This window comes from Heterodontus francisci, chromosome 18 (genome assembly GCF_036365525.1).
Source record: "Heterodontus francisci isolate sHetFra1 chromosome 18, sHetFra1.hap1, whole genome shotgun sequence".
NCBI lineage: Eukaryota > Metazoa > Chordata > Chondrichthyes > Heterodontiformes > Heterodontidae > Heterodontus > Heterodontus francisci.
Genome location: NC_090388.1, coordinates 72,885,145 through 72,899,616, shown reverse-complemented (window position 1 = coordinate 72,899,616; position 14,472 = coordinate 72,885,145). Strand labels below are relative to the sequence as shown.

The 14,472-nt window shown below is 42.0% G+C and overlaps 1 protein-coding gene across 2 annotated transcripts in view; it reads left to right on the top strand.

The window, feature by feature from the left end:
• LOC137379885 (PDZ domain-containing RING finger protein 4-like) overlaps positions 1–14,472 on the top strand; it is a 523,744-nt gene that overhangs the window by 399,668 nt on the left and 109,604 nt on the right. The gene's annotated exons all lie outside the window — the stretch shown is intronic.

The window sequence follows — 14,472 nt, the reverse complement described above, 5'->3', positions numbered from 1 at the left end:
AACCCCAAGTCCTGGGAGAAGCTTGCCCCAGGATCGCTGCACCAAACGCAACCAAATAAAAAGGGGTATGGCCTCCTACAAACGCAAGCGCATATCAGAGGCGGAGAGGAAATCCTGAGCCAGCAGCTCATTCAAAACTCAATCGTCTGTGGTATCCTGCCCTATTTTCAGCAGAAGCTTCCAGGCACAGATCAGCCTTAGCTGTCACCAACGTACCCACTGGAACCCTACCAAAACGCCCCAGATGATAGACATGGTCATCTTCACCTCGAAGGCAAAGCAAGAACTAGAAGTACCATGGATCAGGGAGTACTGGAGGCAGATCGTGGACAAATTTAATGTGGAATTGGATAGATATTTGAGGGACCAGCCAGACGGACTGCTGAGTCTTTTTTCGAGGCTCTTTTTTCCATTGGAATGGCTTCTTGTGATAGACACTCACTCGGGGTACTTTTATATTGCCACTTGACACTTTATCTGCTTTCAGGAGGGTGTCACTCCTTTGGTACACCCTTGCGTGTAGGTTTGGACTCAGGATCTGGTCTCCTTTAATGCACTTGACTCCACTTTTACGGAGCCCTGCAGAAAGCAGATGCACAGCATTGACTCGGAATAAAACCAGCACCTTCCATCTACAACCAACTTCTGCACCCGTATGGTGCAAGAAGACCTGCACTACAAAGTATACTGTTTAATGAAAAACAGTGTATTGTTCATCAATACTTTATGTGCTTCATTGCTTTGGGCAATCCTGAGGTTATGAAGGCACTATATTAATGAAAGTTCTTTCTTTTTTCTGCCCCTTTCTATCTTTCTGTCTCTCACACACATGGCACCTTAACTCCTTAAATGTGCACACTTTCCAGCATTCCCCAATCCAGTAAATCCCCTGTGGGCAGCACTTCTGCCTTCAGGAAAGGGCCGATGCTTTGTGCATGATAGTACTGGCTCAAAAGTAATCGACAAGACGAAGCACCTTAAATGACAGCAAACTACCTGTTAATGATTGCAGCGCCAGTGCCTGCCTGCCAGCTCCATTCACCAATTAAAATATCTGCAGGGGGCTGGTGGCAGAAGGTTTTAATTGGAGAGAAAGCAGCTTTGGAGCATTTTGTACTTGCTCTGGATGGCTGTTTTATCAGGTAAAACCTATACCTCCATCATCCATTTTGCAGCTTTCCCATCACATTAACCTTCACACCAGGTGGAAAAGCAAAATACTGGTGCAGACATCATTTGGTCTAATTTCTAACATTTTATTTATTTCCTTTTGTAACCTTCAGTTGAACCTGGCCGTGTGATGCATTCAGCCCTAATTGATCTCTTTTTCTCTTTATCAAGATATATTGCCTGGGACACATTCAAGTGCAGTATTTGCAGCTATCTTTTACATATAACTGATTGTTTAATTGCAGATTAAAGATTGATGCACATGTAATGAGTCAGTTAGGGTGTGACAGACAATAGGGTTCTGCTTCTCGGGTCGCATCCATTTTTCACTCGGGCCATAAATTTGGCTGGGAATTAAATAGTAAATAGCCGTGATTGCAACACCAGTCTCTGAAGGCACTCACCGGGAATGAAAATAAATGAACAGGCTCTCGTACCAAGAATGTTTCATTATGGTCATTAGTGCGGCAGGCCCTCGGCAGGATTAGAGGTGATGTTGTCTTTGTCAGATGCTACGAAATTAAGTCTATTGTTAAAGCTGTTGTGTGAGATTTACACTACACGCGCTGGAAGTTTTTGATTAACCCTGTCAGTATCTTTCTTGCTCCTGCAGTCAAACTGGTCTTCCACTTCTTTATATCTACGTGGATCCCTGTGAAATAAACAAGAGAAACTTCTTTATCCAGAGCGAGGTATAGAGTATGCAGCTTGCTACCACATGAAGTGGTTGAGGTGAATAGCATGAGTGAGAAAGAAATGGAAAGTCTGACACCGTGGGAGGAGGCTTGTACGGAGCATAAACACTAGCCATAGAACTGTTGGGCCTAATGGCCTATTTCGCTGCTGTAAATTCTATATAATTCTGTGGCTGTGCTGCCCCCTCCCAAAGGCACGTTTGCAATATTTAACTGAGCCATGTTGACCAGGCTTGCGGCTCCTGTGTTGTGCTGAATTTACTAATTATAGTCAGGGTAATTATAGGGGAGGGAGAAGATGAGCACAGGTTCTCACTTTTGAGTGCGATTCAGTGACACCTTATGTGTAGTTGTGCATTTGTGGGGGCTAGGTAAGGACTGTATAGGGGGTATGAGGCCAGTATAGTCAAATAGACTGTTGACAGTCTCCAGATTCACATGTAAAGGCTTGTTAGGTGATGTACCAGAAGGGTGTTCTGGCCTGTGGGATTGTATCTGAGTTCAGGACATGGACACTTGCGAAAAATTTTTGTATCTTTTATTTAAACTTGTGTTTTCTTTAAAATCTCAAGCCTTCACCGACTGGCCTACCCTAAACACACTTCAGATTTTCATGTCGAAGGTATCAATTGTCATTGAGGATCCAGGTATTTAAAGCTGCTCCTGGTCCTTGTGAAATGTCGTGAACAGGTCCAGAAAATAATCAAAAAGACTAATGGAATGCTGATCTTATACCTAGAGGACTCCAATACAAGGGAGTAGAAGCTATGTTACAGCTGTACAATACCCTGTTTAGACCACACTTGGAGTTCTGTGAGAAGTTCTGGGCATATACTTTAAGAAGGATATAGTGTCTTTGGAGGGAGCATAGATTTATCAGAATGATACCTGGACTCCATGGGTTAAATTGAGAAGAGATTACACAAACTAGGGTTATATTCCCTGGAATTTAGAAGGTTAAGCTGTGATTTGTTTGATGTTTTCAAGATATTAAAGGGAACAGGCAGGATAGAGAGAGAGAGAAACTATTTCCACTAGTTTGGGGGTTCTAGAACTAAGGGATTATAGTCTAAAAATTAGTGCCAAATATTTCAGGAGTGAAACATTTCTACGTGCAAAAATTCACAGAGATTTGCAGGATAGAAGGTGATAATTTGGCTCATTGTATCTGTGCTGGATGAAAAAGTGCTATCCAGCCTAATCCTACTTTTCAGCTCTTAGTTTGCAGCCTTGTTACTAACGGGTGGTAGAAGTTTAGAACTTTCTTCCACAAATGGCAGTTGATGCTAGGTCCATTGTTAATTTTAAATGTGAGATTAATAGATTTCTGTTAACCAAAGGTATTAAGAGATATGGGGCAAAGGCGGGTATGTGGAGTTGGGTTTCAGATCAGTCATGATCTTATTGAATGGCGGGTCAGGCTCTAGGGGTGAAATAGCCTACTCCTGTTCCTATGTTGTGGAATGATATAATCCCTGGTGCACGTTAATAAACAATTGCATATTAATAGGTTATTAGGTTGATCTTTATACTGAGGTGATAGAATCCATAATGCAATACACCGGACAGCTATTTGGTACAAAGCTGAACACGTTTATAACTTGGGGTTAACTGTTCTTATAGTACTTTTCTACGTTAAAATTGCAACTGAAGACAGGTGCACAGTTCTCTCAGAAATACAAACTAGCCGTCTTCCATCGTTTCAGCGCCTTATTCCTTGGTCTTGGGGAATTGCAGCCAATTTCGCCAACCCTAGTATATCTGCTGGAGATTGGCAGCAGGAGGGGAGAGTGATACCACTGACCCACTGCTGGAACTGTATATGTGCTTGAGTTTAACCTCAGCTGTAACCCTCAGAACGCCACCCAGCGCCGTGTGCAGCCATTCGAGGTTTGCTGCTCTGGAATGTGTTGAATTTTGTGTGTAGTGCACTTTACGCGTAACTACAAATGAGATAGTAAATGGAGGCCTAGTCTGCCCCCTCAGGTGGATGTAAAAGACTCTGTGGCACTATTATCAAAGAAAAGCATTGGAGTTCTCCCCCATGTCTTGGCCAATATTTATCCCTCAATCAACGTCACTACAAGAGATTATCTGGTCGCTGTCACATTGCTGTGTGTGGGAGCTTGCTGTGCACAAATTGGCTGCCACGTTTCCTACATTACAACAGCGACTACACTTCAAAAGTACTTCATTGGCTGTAAAATGCTTTGGAATGTCCTGTGGTCCCGAAAAGCTCAATGCAATTGCAAGTCTTTCTTTCTTCCTGACAACTTGGGTAGGCCAAAGAAAGTGTTCCTGGAGAGGGATCGTGCTGTGCAGGAGTATGACTGATGTGTAACATGTGACTTTGAAAGAAGCAACATCTTGAATCATACCGATGTGCATTCAGTAATGGTTCTGTCAAAACTATTCATAAGATAGTGTGTTGCTTCATGTCCACTCTCTCAAATCAGATCTTATCAAGTATTTTTATCCCACAATGTATCACTGGGTCAGTAATAGGGAATCTTACAAATGGGCGAAAGGTTTGTTTCATGACAGACTGACTGGCGTTAGTGTGTGGAAAACAGCTTTTTTGTCCCAATTTTCCTTTGCCCAGAATCACCCATTTATTAGAGATTGAGAAGCTGAAGAGGAGATATTAGATATAATTGGAGAAACTGGGACCTGTGCACAGGCAGATGCGAAATATGAGGCAGCTCAGTGAAATATGATGGTCGCCAGAGTGAAAAGTTATGGTCTGGTGGATGTATAAATAATAAATATTTGGCTGTCTAAGAGACGAGTTACAGTCTATAGTCTCTGGTTCTGATCCTTTGAATTCTCGGGCACAGCAGTGCCTTGGTTAAGAATAAAAGATTCCTGCATTTTACTTCTAAGCTGCATTAGTTCCATTTCTTTTATTTAGCGATTATTTAATATTCCTCTCTTTATTTTAGAAATGTGTAAATAGAGAGCGACAAAATAGCTTTTAAATGATAAAAGGCCTACTCCAGAGAATTGAGCATATAATCTGGACTAACACTCGAGTGCGGTACTGAGGGAGTTCTACACTGTCTGCGATGTCATCTTTCAGATGAGATGTTAAACCAAGGCCCCATCTGCTCCCTTGTGCAGTCAAAAGAGAACCTATTTAGCAGGGATGTTCTCCCCAACGTCCTGACCAATATTTATCCCTATTTAGGATATTTATTTAGGATCACTAAATAAGATTATCTGGTCATTATCACATTGCTTTTTGTGTGACCTTGCTGCGCACAAATTAGCTGCTGCGTTTCCCGATATTACAATAGTCACTACATTTGAAAAGTACTTCATTGGTTGGGAAGAACTATGGGACATTGTCTAAGGGCTTTATAAATGTTAAGATCTTTATTTCTTTTTGACTTGTAGTAGAAGTGTTTTCAACTGATTCCATACCAATGTTAAGGACACAGTAGATCTGCTTTACAGTGAGTGTGAACCAATTGTTAGTGGACCTTGTCAGTTTCCTCTTGTTGCCTATCACCCATTTATCCCTGTGCTGTCCCAACCTGAAGGAACATAACACAAGCTCAGAGGTAATCTGATCATAGTGTACTAGTTTTCTTAGTTTTAACTTGTAGGGTTCTTTTGTAATCTAAGATTTTGAAAGGAAAGGGTAGGGGTTAACTTTTTTTTTTACTAAGGGTTAAAATCATTGTTTACAACAGCTGCGAATTCAACTCCATCTTCAGATTTTCTAACCCTGACCCTAACGCAGTTGTCTGTTTAAAACCAGTTGTCCAATTTAGTGTTATCCAATAGAAATTATTGACTAGACACAGGTGTGGTTGTGAAAAGACCCTATTAACCACATGCACTATTTTTAAGAGAAAATGCCTTCAATAACTAAGGGAATAAAGCAGTAACGACAGTCAAAAAATACTCACTCTGCTTTCCTCTTACTGTTTTACCAACAAACACACTCAAAGGTTAAAGTTCACATGCAAATATCATTTTGAGATCACCTGCTTGATAACTCATTTTCAATTTTTCTTGTTTAAATTTAAAAAATATTTTTCTTGTACCTTGTGGTTGAAAGTGTATTGACAGTCTAAAATCTTTCTGACAGCCCTTTGTTTTCACATTGCTGATGTTTTAAGCTCACGTTAATGTGCTTTTTTAAATTTACCTTTCAGGTAAGAACCTTTCTCTATTGTTTACCGGTACTGGTAGTGTCCGTGCCCTCACAGAGTAAGTAGCTATTTATTACTACTGTTCTTGAAGTCTGAGATCCATCCTGCAGGATAACAATTATTCATATTTCTAGGACTCTGTCTGATCCCAGTGACAGAATTAACTTTTATCAGTGTAAGCGAGGGATGGGCCCACGGACACTGGATTGCGGTCATGTTCCAAACTAAACCATTATCACTATTAAAGTCCTGTTCACCCACCGGCCCTGTGCTCACTGATCTGTGTTGGCTCTTCATGTACCAATATCTTGATTTTAAAATTCTCCTTCTCATGTTCAAATCCCTCCATAGCCTCGGCCTATCCCTATCTCTATAACCTCCTCCAGCCCTACAATACCTCGAGATCTCTGCGTTCCTCCATCTCTGGCCTCTTGCTCATCCCAATTTTAATTGCTCCACAATTGGCAGCCATCTCTTCAGCTGCCTAAGCCCTAAGCTCTGGAATTCCCTCCTTAAAAATCTGACTCCCCACCCCTCTTTCCTCATTTATGATACTCCTCAAAATCTACCTCTTTAACCAAACTTTTGGTCAATGTCTCATTATTTGGTTCGTTGCTAATCTTTCTGTCTGGTTATAGGATGTTTTACTATGTTCAAGGTGTTATATAATTGAAGTTACTGTTTTAAGAGAATCATACAAGTAGCTTATTACACAACATTTAAAGCATGTTGGCTTTGGGGATTTTTTTTGGTTCCTGTCACAGTATCAATCTGCCGTCTGAGGCTCATGACAACCCTGGACCTTACTTTGTAAGAAATGGCTCACAGTAAATCATCATCCTGTAAACCACATTTTGAGAATAACAGCTTAAATTTCTCTAGTGCTCTTTCTGTCCCAAGAGGTATCTCAGAGCACTTTAAAGCCTAATGGGTAGCAAGTAGACAAGGGAGTGTGGGGGTGGAGGAAGGGGAGTAAGTAGGTTTGGGATGGTGAAAAGAAGGAAGAGATCAGGGGAGGTCAAAGCACAGCCAAAGAGGAAGATCTTGGGGTTTCTGAGGCAAGGGTGGAGGCAACAAAGCAGAGATATCGAAGGAGCTAGTTCTATATGGCATATCATTGTGCCTGAAGGAGTGGCCTCCTATGGTGAAGCTGGGGAGTGGACCAGTGTTGGGGTACCAGAGGGTGCATTGCAGTGGCGGAGGAGATCATGGTAGTAGCAAAGGCGGAGGGCAAGAATCTGAAAGTCAATTCTCTGGAACATGGGAAACTGGTGGAGGTTGGTGTGGTGGTGTAGACTGGGATGAAGAGGATGTGGGCTTTAGTGTGAGTGAGGGCAAGAGTCGCAGAATTCTGGATGACCTACTGTTTATAAATGGTGGATGTGGGGAAGCTGGCGAAGACAGTGAGGTGGTTAAAAATATGGATTGGGGCTTCAATGATAGAGAGAGTTAGGTGGAAGAATCAAATCACCCCCTCATACATTGTATATCATTTGTTTTGTTTACTGTGAAGGTAATTCTTTTTGTTGAATTCAACAGACAAAAATATTTGAAGAGCGTACTGCTCAAAATGTAGAAGTAATGTGAAAAGTTTGATCATATCTAATCTTATTCACTGAGATTTACCCTCTATGGTTGAGAAGTTTGAACTGATTATTCTTTTCAATTTAATTATTGCAGAAACATTATTGAAAAGTATGGCAATGGCTTTTGTTAGAAACCAATTTTTTTAAGTGCGTAGAAACATTAAACATCCATTGCATAAATGAATCTTTGATGTATAGTATGGTGCGCATATTCCTAGTCATCTCTAGCAGCTCGCTGGGTAAAAAGGCTGGGCTTCTTATTGCATCTGTTTTCACACTGGTTTCCCATATTGACTGCTGAAAAAGGCTTCTCTTTCATCAAATGCACCTCCCGATGTAGAAATTACTTCCAAAACCCTTTTTTTTGCAAAAGATATATGTACAGGGAAAAAAAAATCTGGTTAATAATTACATTTTAAAGCTCATGAAGTAACTGAATCTTCATCTGCAGGGAAATCATTATTTGCCACTATATACAGGAGATAAAATAAGTTGGTAGCCAGTAACGGGGTCATTAGGTTTGTGGACAGTCACACCTCATTAGCTCATTGCAATAGCCACATAGAGGAGAGAAATGATATTTCCATTCACCTGAAGTAGTGTAGAAGTTCAATACATTTCATGTGAAAGCAAAAGAGAAATTCCATTACACTGAGAAATATGAGGCCATTATAGTCCAAAACTGCAACCCCTGGACTGCCTGGTAGTCTCAGCCTTTTTGAGTTGACTACCTAAGTTTAATGCTTCACCTATTGCAGTTCAGTCCTTTAGCAGAAACCCACTGGATGCTGCAATTAATAGAAGAGGGAGATCTGCGAATTGCTTTTTTCACGCCTTTAGTCAGGTGCTAGTTGTGCTGAGGAATGTCGTGGGGCCCAGTTATTCTGTAGTGCAAATAAAAAGAAAATAAGACTTGCATTTCTGTAGCATCTTTCATGACCTTAGTACATCCCAAAGCATTTTACAACCAATGAAATGCTTTTGAAGCGTAGTGATTTTTGTAAGTGTACAACTGGGGAGGAGGAGGGAAGAAGGGAACCTGTCCCCTGAGTTAACTTCCCTAAGATCAATCCCTTAACCCAAGAGTACAATAGAAAACTCTGATGTGTGCAGGTTTACAATGCTGTCAATTCCCTGAGTATGGGGTTGATTATATGATGGAAGCATATCTCCCATCAGTTGCTCATATAGAAGATAAAAATGTTGTAAATCTCAGCTCAATGCAAACCCTTATCATAAGATTTTAGATGGATTTTTGGCACTATAAATTGGCTTATACTTTTATTTTGATAGGTGTGGGGCCTGATAGTACTCTCAGCTCTTTGAAATGTGTTAAATATGTGATGAGGTGCAGTATAAAGCAACTCTTTCTTCCTTTCATTGTCACTTCCTGGTTTCATGGTTCATCTTATTTTGGGTGATCGTTGTGCCGATCATGATGAAGAAGCAAAAAGCAGCATCAGACACTTACAGCATCAGTTTAAATGCAGGGAAAAGCACCCCCTACTCTGACCCAGCAAGGTGTCTCAGTGGCATCTCTGGCGCAACATTTTTTTCACTTGCCGCATCAACCACCCCGTGACTTCTGAGTGAAATTGCCAAGTTCACAAGGATTTGGATTGATGTGGGCCAAACTGCTTTCATAAAGGAGCCTGCTTTTCTAAAGAAAAGGATAGAAGAGATTTTCATCTTGTTTGATTTGATTCTGGATTCCAGAGGCAACAGATCAATATTCAGATCATTTCATATTCTAGCCACCCACCCCAGTTTATGGTTAAAGAGCAATGCTTATTGTCCGTGGACATTGAGTATGTAAATTCAGTTCCCTTACACAGCCAAGTTCATTATGATTGTCGGCTTTGGCTCAGTCGGAGCACATTGTCAGAAGGCTGTGGGTTTGAGTCCCACTCCAGGATCTGAGTACACAATCTGGTCCGAAACTCCAGCCACTATGATAATGCATCACTGAGGACGTGTTGCATTGTTGGAGGTACGAAGACCCTTTGGGCCTGTTCAGCTCTGTTAAAGATCCAAGGCACTTTTCAAAGAAGAGCAAGGGATTTCCCCCAGTGTCGTGGCCAATGCTTATCCCTCAACCAGCATTATTTAAAAAAAAAATAGGCATTTTCACATTGAGGGCATTTGGTGTGCATTTCCTACAACGGTGACTGCAGTTCAAAAGTACGTAATTGACTGGAAAGTGATTTATGATGTCCTATGGTTGTGAAAGGTGCTATGTAAATGCAAGTTCTTTCTAATAGCAAACTGAGAAATTAATCCACTCTTACATACACACGAACATAAGAATTAGGAGCAGGAGTAGGCCAATCGGCCCCTCAAGCCTGCTCCTCCATTCAATGGCTGATCTGATTGTAATCTCAACTCCATATTCCCGCCAACCCCTGATAACCTTTCACCCCCTTGCTTATCAAGAATCTATCTGCCTCTCTCTTAAAAATATTCAAAAACTGTGCTTCCACTGCCTTTTGAGGAAGCGAATCCAAAGACTTACAACCCTCTGAGAGAAAACATTTCTCCTCATCTCTGTCTTAAATGGGCGACCCCTTATTTTTAAACAGTGACCCCTAGCCCTAGATTCTCCCACAAGGGGAAACATCCTTTCTACATCCACCCTGTCAAGACCCCTCAGGATCTTGTATGTTTCAATCAAGTCGCCTCTTACTCTTCTAAATTCCAGTGGATACAAGCCTAGCCTGTTCAACCTTTCCTGACCATGGGATCTTCAGGACCACCATCAATCGTGAAGCAAATATTGTCTTTCCCCAGCTTAGGGCTAATTGGTGCTACTTTTGAATTTTTCCTTTAACAGTGCATTCTGGTTAACTATCCTAAACATTTGATAGATTATCTTAGAGAAAAAAAAAGGACATTTGAGTTTTTAACAGACCAACCAGACTTCCCAAAATGTTCTCCCAAAATTCAGTCCCTAACCGTCCAGTTCACAGGTCACTAACCTCCTCAGCTGTCACAATGGTGCTTCATCCCATCCGATTCCCCATCCTCTTGTTTGAACCCTCTTAGCTCAGGCTGGAGCTCCATCTCCACTCCTCCTCCTCCTCATTAATGCTGACAGGCCTCTCCCTCTCTGCCCTCAATCAACCTGGTATTCTTTGCCCTCCTGCAATCCCGCCCCCAACCTAGTTCAAGCTGGCATTCCCTTCCACCCATGCTGGCACTCCTCTTCAGACCAAAGTATTGCTTACAACTTTTAACTCCAATCCCCTCCGGAGTGCCACTCTAAAGTTCTTGCTCCCTCTCCAACAAAGTACCACTGACAGCCTCTCCCCACTACCTCTAAAGTTCTACTGTTAGTCTTTAGACTCCCCCTAAAGTGCCACCTTCAACTTGTCTGCTCTACCCACTCCCTGCCCCACTCAGCCAAATTGACAGTTTGACCTCATCCCACCTTCAACTGCCGTTTCCAGCTTCTCCCCTCTGACCCTCAAGTCCCGGCGTGGGTGCGACCTAAGACCAACTATTGCAAGTAATTCCAGCATTCTGTTGCGTACCATCAGGAGAAATTCCTGATGGCCAGAGGATTTCTCCTCTCCATATCCTGTAACTAAAATTACTTGCAGCATCAGGATTCAAGGAGGTGCAGGGCTGGCAACAAGAGGAGTCCCATCTGTGCTGATTTTCATTCCCAAACAGAGACACGCAGACTGGTACTCAAACACAGATGGTTGGTGTATATAAAGATAAGGGATGCCCAGCAATATTCTTTGGCATATTTACAATGACTGTTAAAGAAGGGGAAGACATTGGGAATATAAATAAATTGGGAGTATTTTCAGGACAGGAGGTCTGACATCGGACAGATAAACTACACCTAAATGAAAAAGGAACAAAGGTTCAGATTTATAATTTCAGGCGAGCTTTGTGCGGGTGAGTGATGAGGTGAGTTGGAAACTCACTTGCTGCAGGAATCGGGCCTGGGCTATTTTAAATCCTGCACCTCATTAATAGGCTGCTGGTCCACTTCCTACCTGGAAGAGAAGTGAATGAGAAATGGCAGAAAATTACTTGCCCGGGGGTGTCTTCCTGGGGTCTCTGATTCAGGAATGGGTGATATCTGGGGCCTAGTCTTCTCGGCTTAATGTGGGGCCTGAAGGAGTACCCTTCATCATCCTGGCCCCACAATGGCAAAGGAAAATATTCAGCTTTCTCGAACTCTTGTGGGGCTGATCCACTTTGTCCTGGGTTGGGCTGCTGGGAAAGACGCAGAAGCTTCCCCGCTCAGGTCTGAGGTTAAAAGTGCACATGGGTCCTGTTGACTTCATGCCTATGTAAAGAAGGACCTTGCTGGATGTGGGCAGGTGGCCTTGCCTCCTGTTCCAGAGAGCAGGTTAAAATTGGGGAGGGCAGGATCCTGGAAGGTAAGTAACTCAAAACATTTTAATTCCTTACTTGTCAGCTTTCTGTATGAACAGCAAAATAAAAAACCATAATAAAGTATCAGTGCTTATTCAAAACCTATATCTGTAGAGAATTCTTTCAGTACTGTAGCAGTAAGAGGAAAGATGAGAATCCGAATAGGTTTGGATTGGAGAAAACAGCACAAGATGTTTGACACATGAATTGGCTACTTGCCATAAGTTAGCAGCTCAATAACCAAAGGCCACAGATTTAAGGTGATTGGCAAAAGAACGAGACACAATGGGAGGAAAAATGTGCAGTTAGGATTTAGAATGCACTGCCTGACAAAGCGGGGGAAACAGATTCAAATAGTAGTTTTCAAAGGGAAATTGGATAAATATGTGAATGGGAATTAAATTGCAGGGATATGGGGAAAGAGCAGGGAATGGGCCTAACTGGATTGCTCTTTGAAAGAGCTAGCACAGACTTGATGGACCAAGTGGCCTCCTTCTGTGCTGTACTATTCTATGATGAGGTTCACTAGAGAAGATACAAGTGTCATCCCCTCCATTAATATAGGCAAACCAATTTGAGGTAATAAAATGAAATCAATGCAATGTACGTCCTGGACAGGCTAAAGGGGCTTGGAACAACTAAGCTTCCTGGGATGGATGGCACTTATCGAGCACTAGAGAGACAACAGCATGAAGTGATTTGCAGGACATGGATCATCATTGAGGCAGTTACTGAACACTGGTTAAGTCCGGGTGGATTGAAAGCAGGTCAGTGTGGTGCGGGTTTTTAAAACTGGTTACAAAACAGACCTATTAACAGAAAATGTCAGAAACACTCAGCAGGTCTGGCAGCATCTGTGGAGAGAGAAACAGAGTTAACATTTCAGGTCATTGAACTTTAATCTGCTGAAAGGTCATCGTCTGTTTGTATTTCAGGTTTCCAGCCTGCGCAGTATTTTGCTTTCGTTGTATAGATCTATCAATAATGGGATCAATTGTCAGGAGTAAACTCAATTACCTGCATGAAAATAACTGAGTAAGCAGTGTCCAACATGGATTCAGAGGGGAATATCCTCCTCAGTCAACCTCAATGGAGGGAGGTTGCTGAATGAACAATGGAAAGCCCGTGACCTTGACTTCCAAAAAGATTTTGACAAATATTGCACACAAAAAACTAATAATTAATTTAAAAGCTAATGGGATTCAGAGTAAAATTGGGGAGTTGAGAAGAAATTTGGGAATGGGTAAGAAGCAACGGGATACTTTGTGGAGGAGTTTTGTTGGAGTGGGAAAAGTGCAGAATGAGATGCTCCAGGGACTAGTTTCAGAGCCCCGACTGTTTCAAATTTACATTAATTATTTGGATTCAGAAACTCAATGTAACTGGTCAAATTTGCAGATGATACCAAACGAGAAAGGCAGTTGAATCTCAGGGAGCAGCTTGGGAACTGTAAATTAGTTTGACAAAATATGTAAGTGGGTGGAATAACGTCAGATAAAATTTAAAAGCAGTAAGTGTACAATACTACACATATATAGTGCCTTTAATGTTATGAAATGTTCCAGGGCCCTTTACAGGAGCATTATAAAACAAAGTGTGATCCTGAGCCACAAAAAGGAGCTGTTAAGTCAGAAGACCAAAAGCTTAGTCAAAGAGATAGGTTTTAAGGCGTGTCTTAAGGGAGGAAAGCGAGGTGGAGAGGCAGAGAGGTGTAGAGAGGGTATTCCAGAACTTGGGGCCTAGGCAACTGAAGACGCGGTCACCAATGGTGACACAATTAAAATTGGGGATGCTTAAGAGGCCAGAATTAGAGGAGTGTAGATATTTTGGAGAGTTTTGGGTCTGGAGGAGATCATAAACATAGGGAAGGATTTGCAAACAAGGATGAGAATTTTAAAATCAAGACGTTGCTTGACCGGGAGCCAATGTAGGTCAGCGAGCACAGGGTGATGGGTGAATGGCACTTGGTGCGAGTTAAGACATGGGCAGCAGAGTTTTGGATGACCTCAAGCTTGTAGAGAGTAGAATGTGGAAGACCAGCCAGGAGTGCGTTGGAATAGTCAAATCTAGACATTGGACAGCACATGAATAACCATAGAACACCCAAGGATGAAGTTGAAAGAGAGTTGGGGCATTTAGCAGACTCTTATCAATGTTGCTGGAGAGCATCAAATTAACAAAGGGTGTTGCACAAAATGGTGATATGTGGATCTAAGGGAAGACATACTGAAACTGTACAGTGCAATGCTCCAAAAGCTGAGTGTATCAATGCAGTTACCTCCCGCACTCGGTGTTGTAGCAACAATTGTTGGCTGTGGCTTTCAGGACCAGTGGCTGTGCCTCTGTATATTCCCTCCCCCATATGCTATTACTTTTGTTTATTTACATATTAATTTGGTGATCAAGACCTATGTTTTGTTTTGCTTCCCATTTTCATTCCTTGAATCTGCTGCTGGTGGTGAATAACTT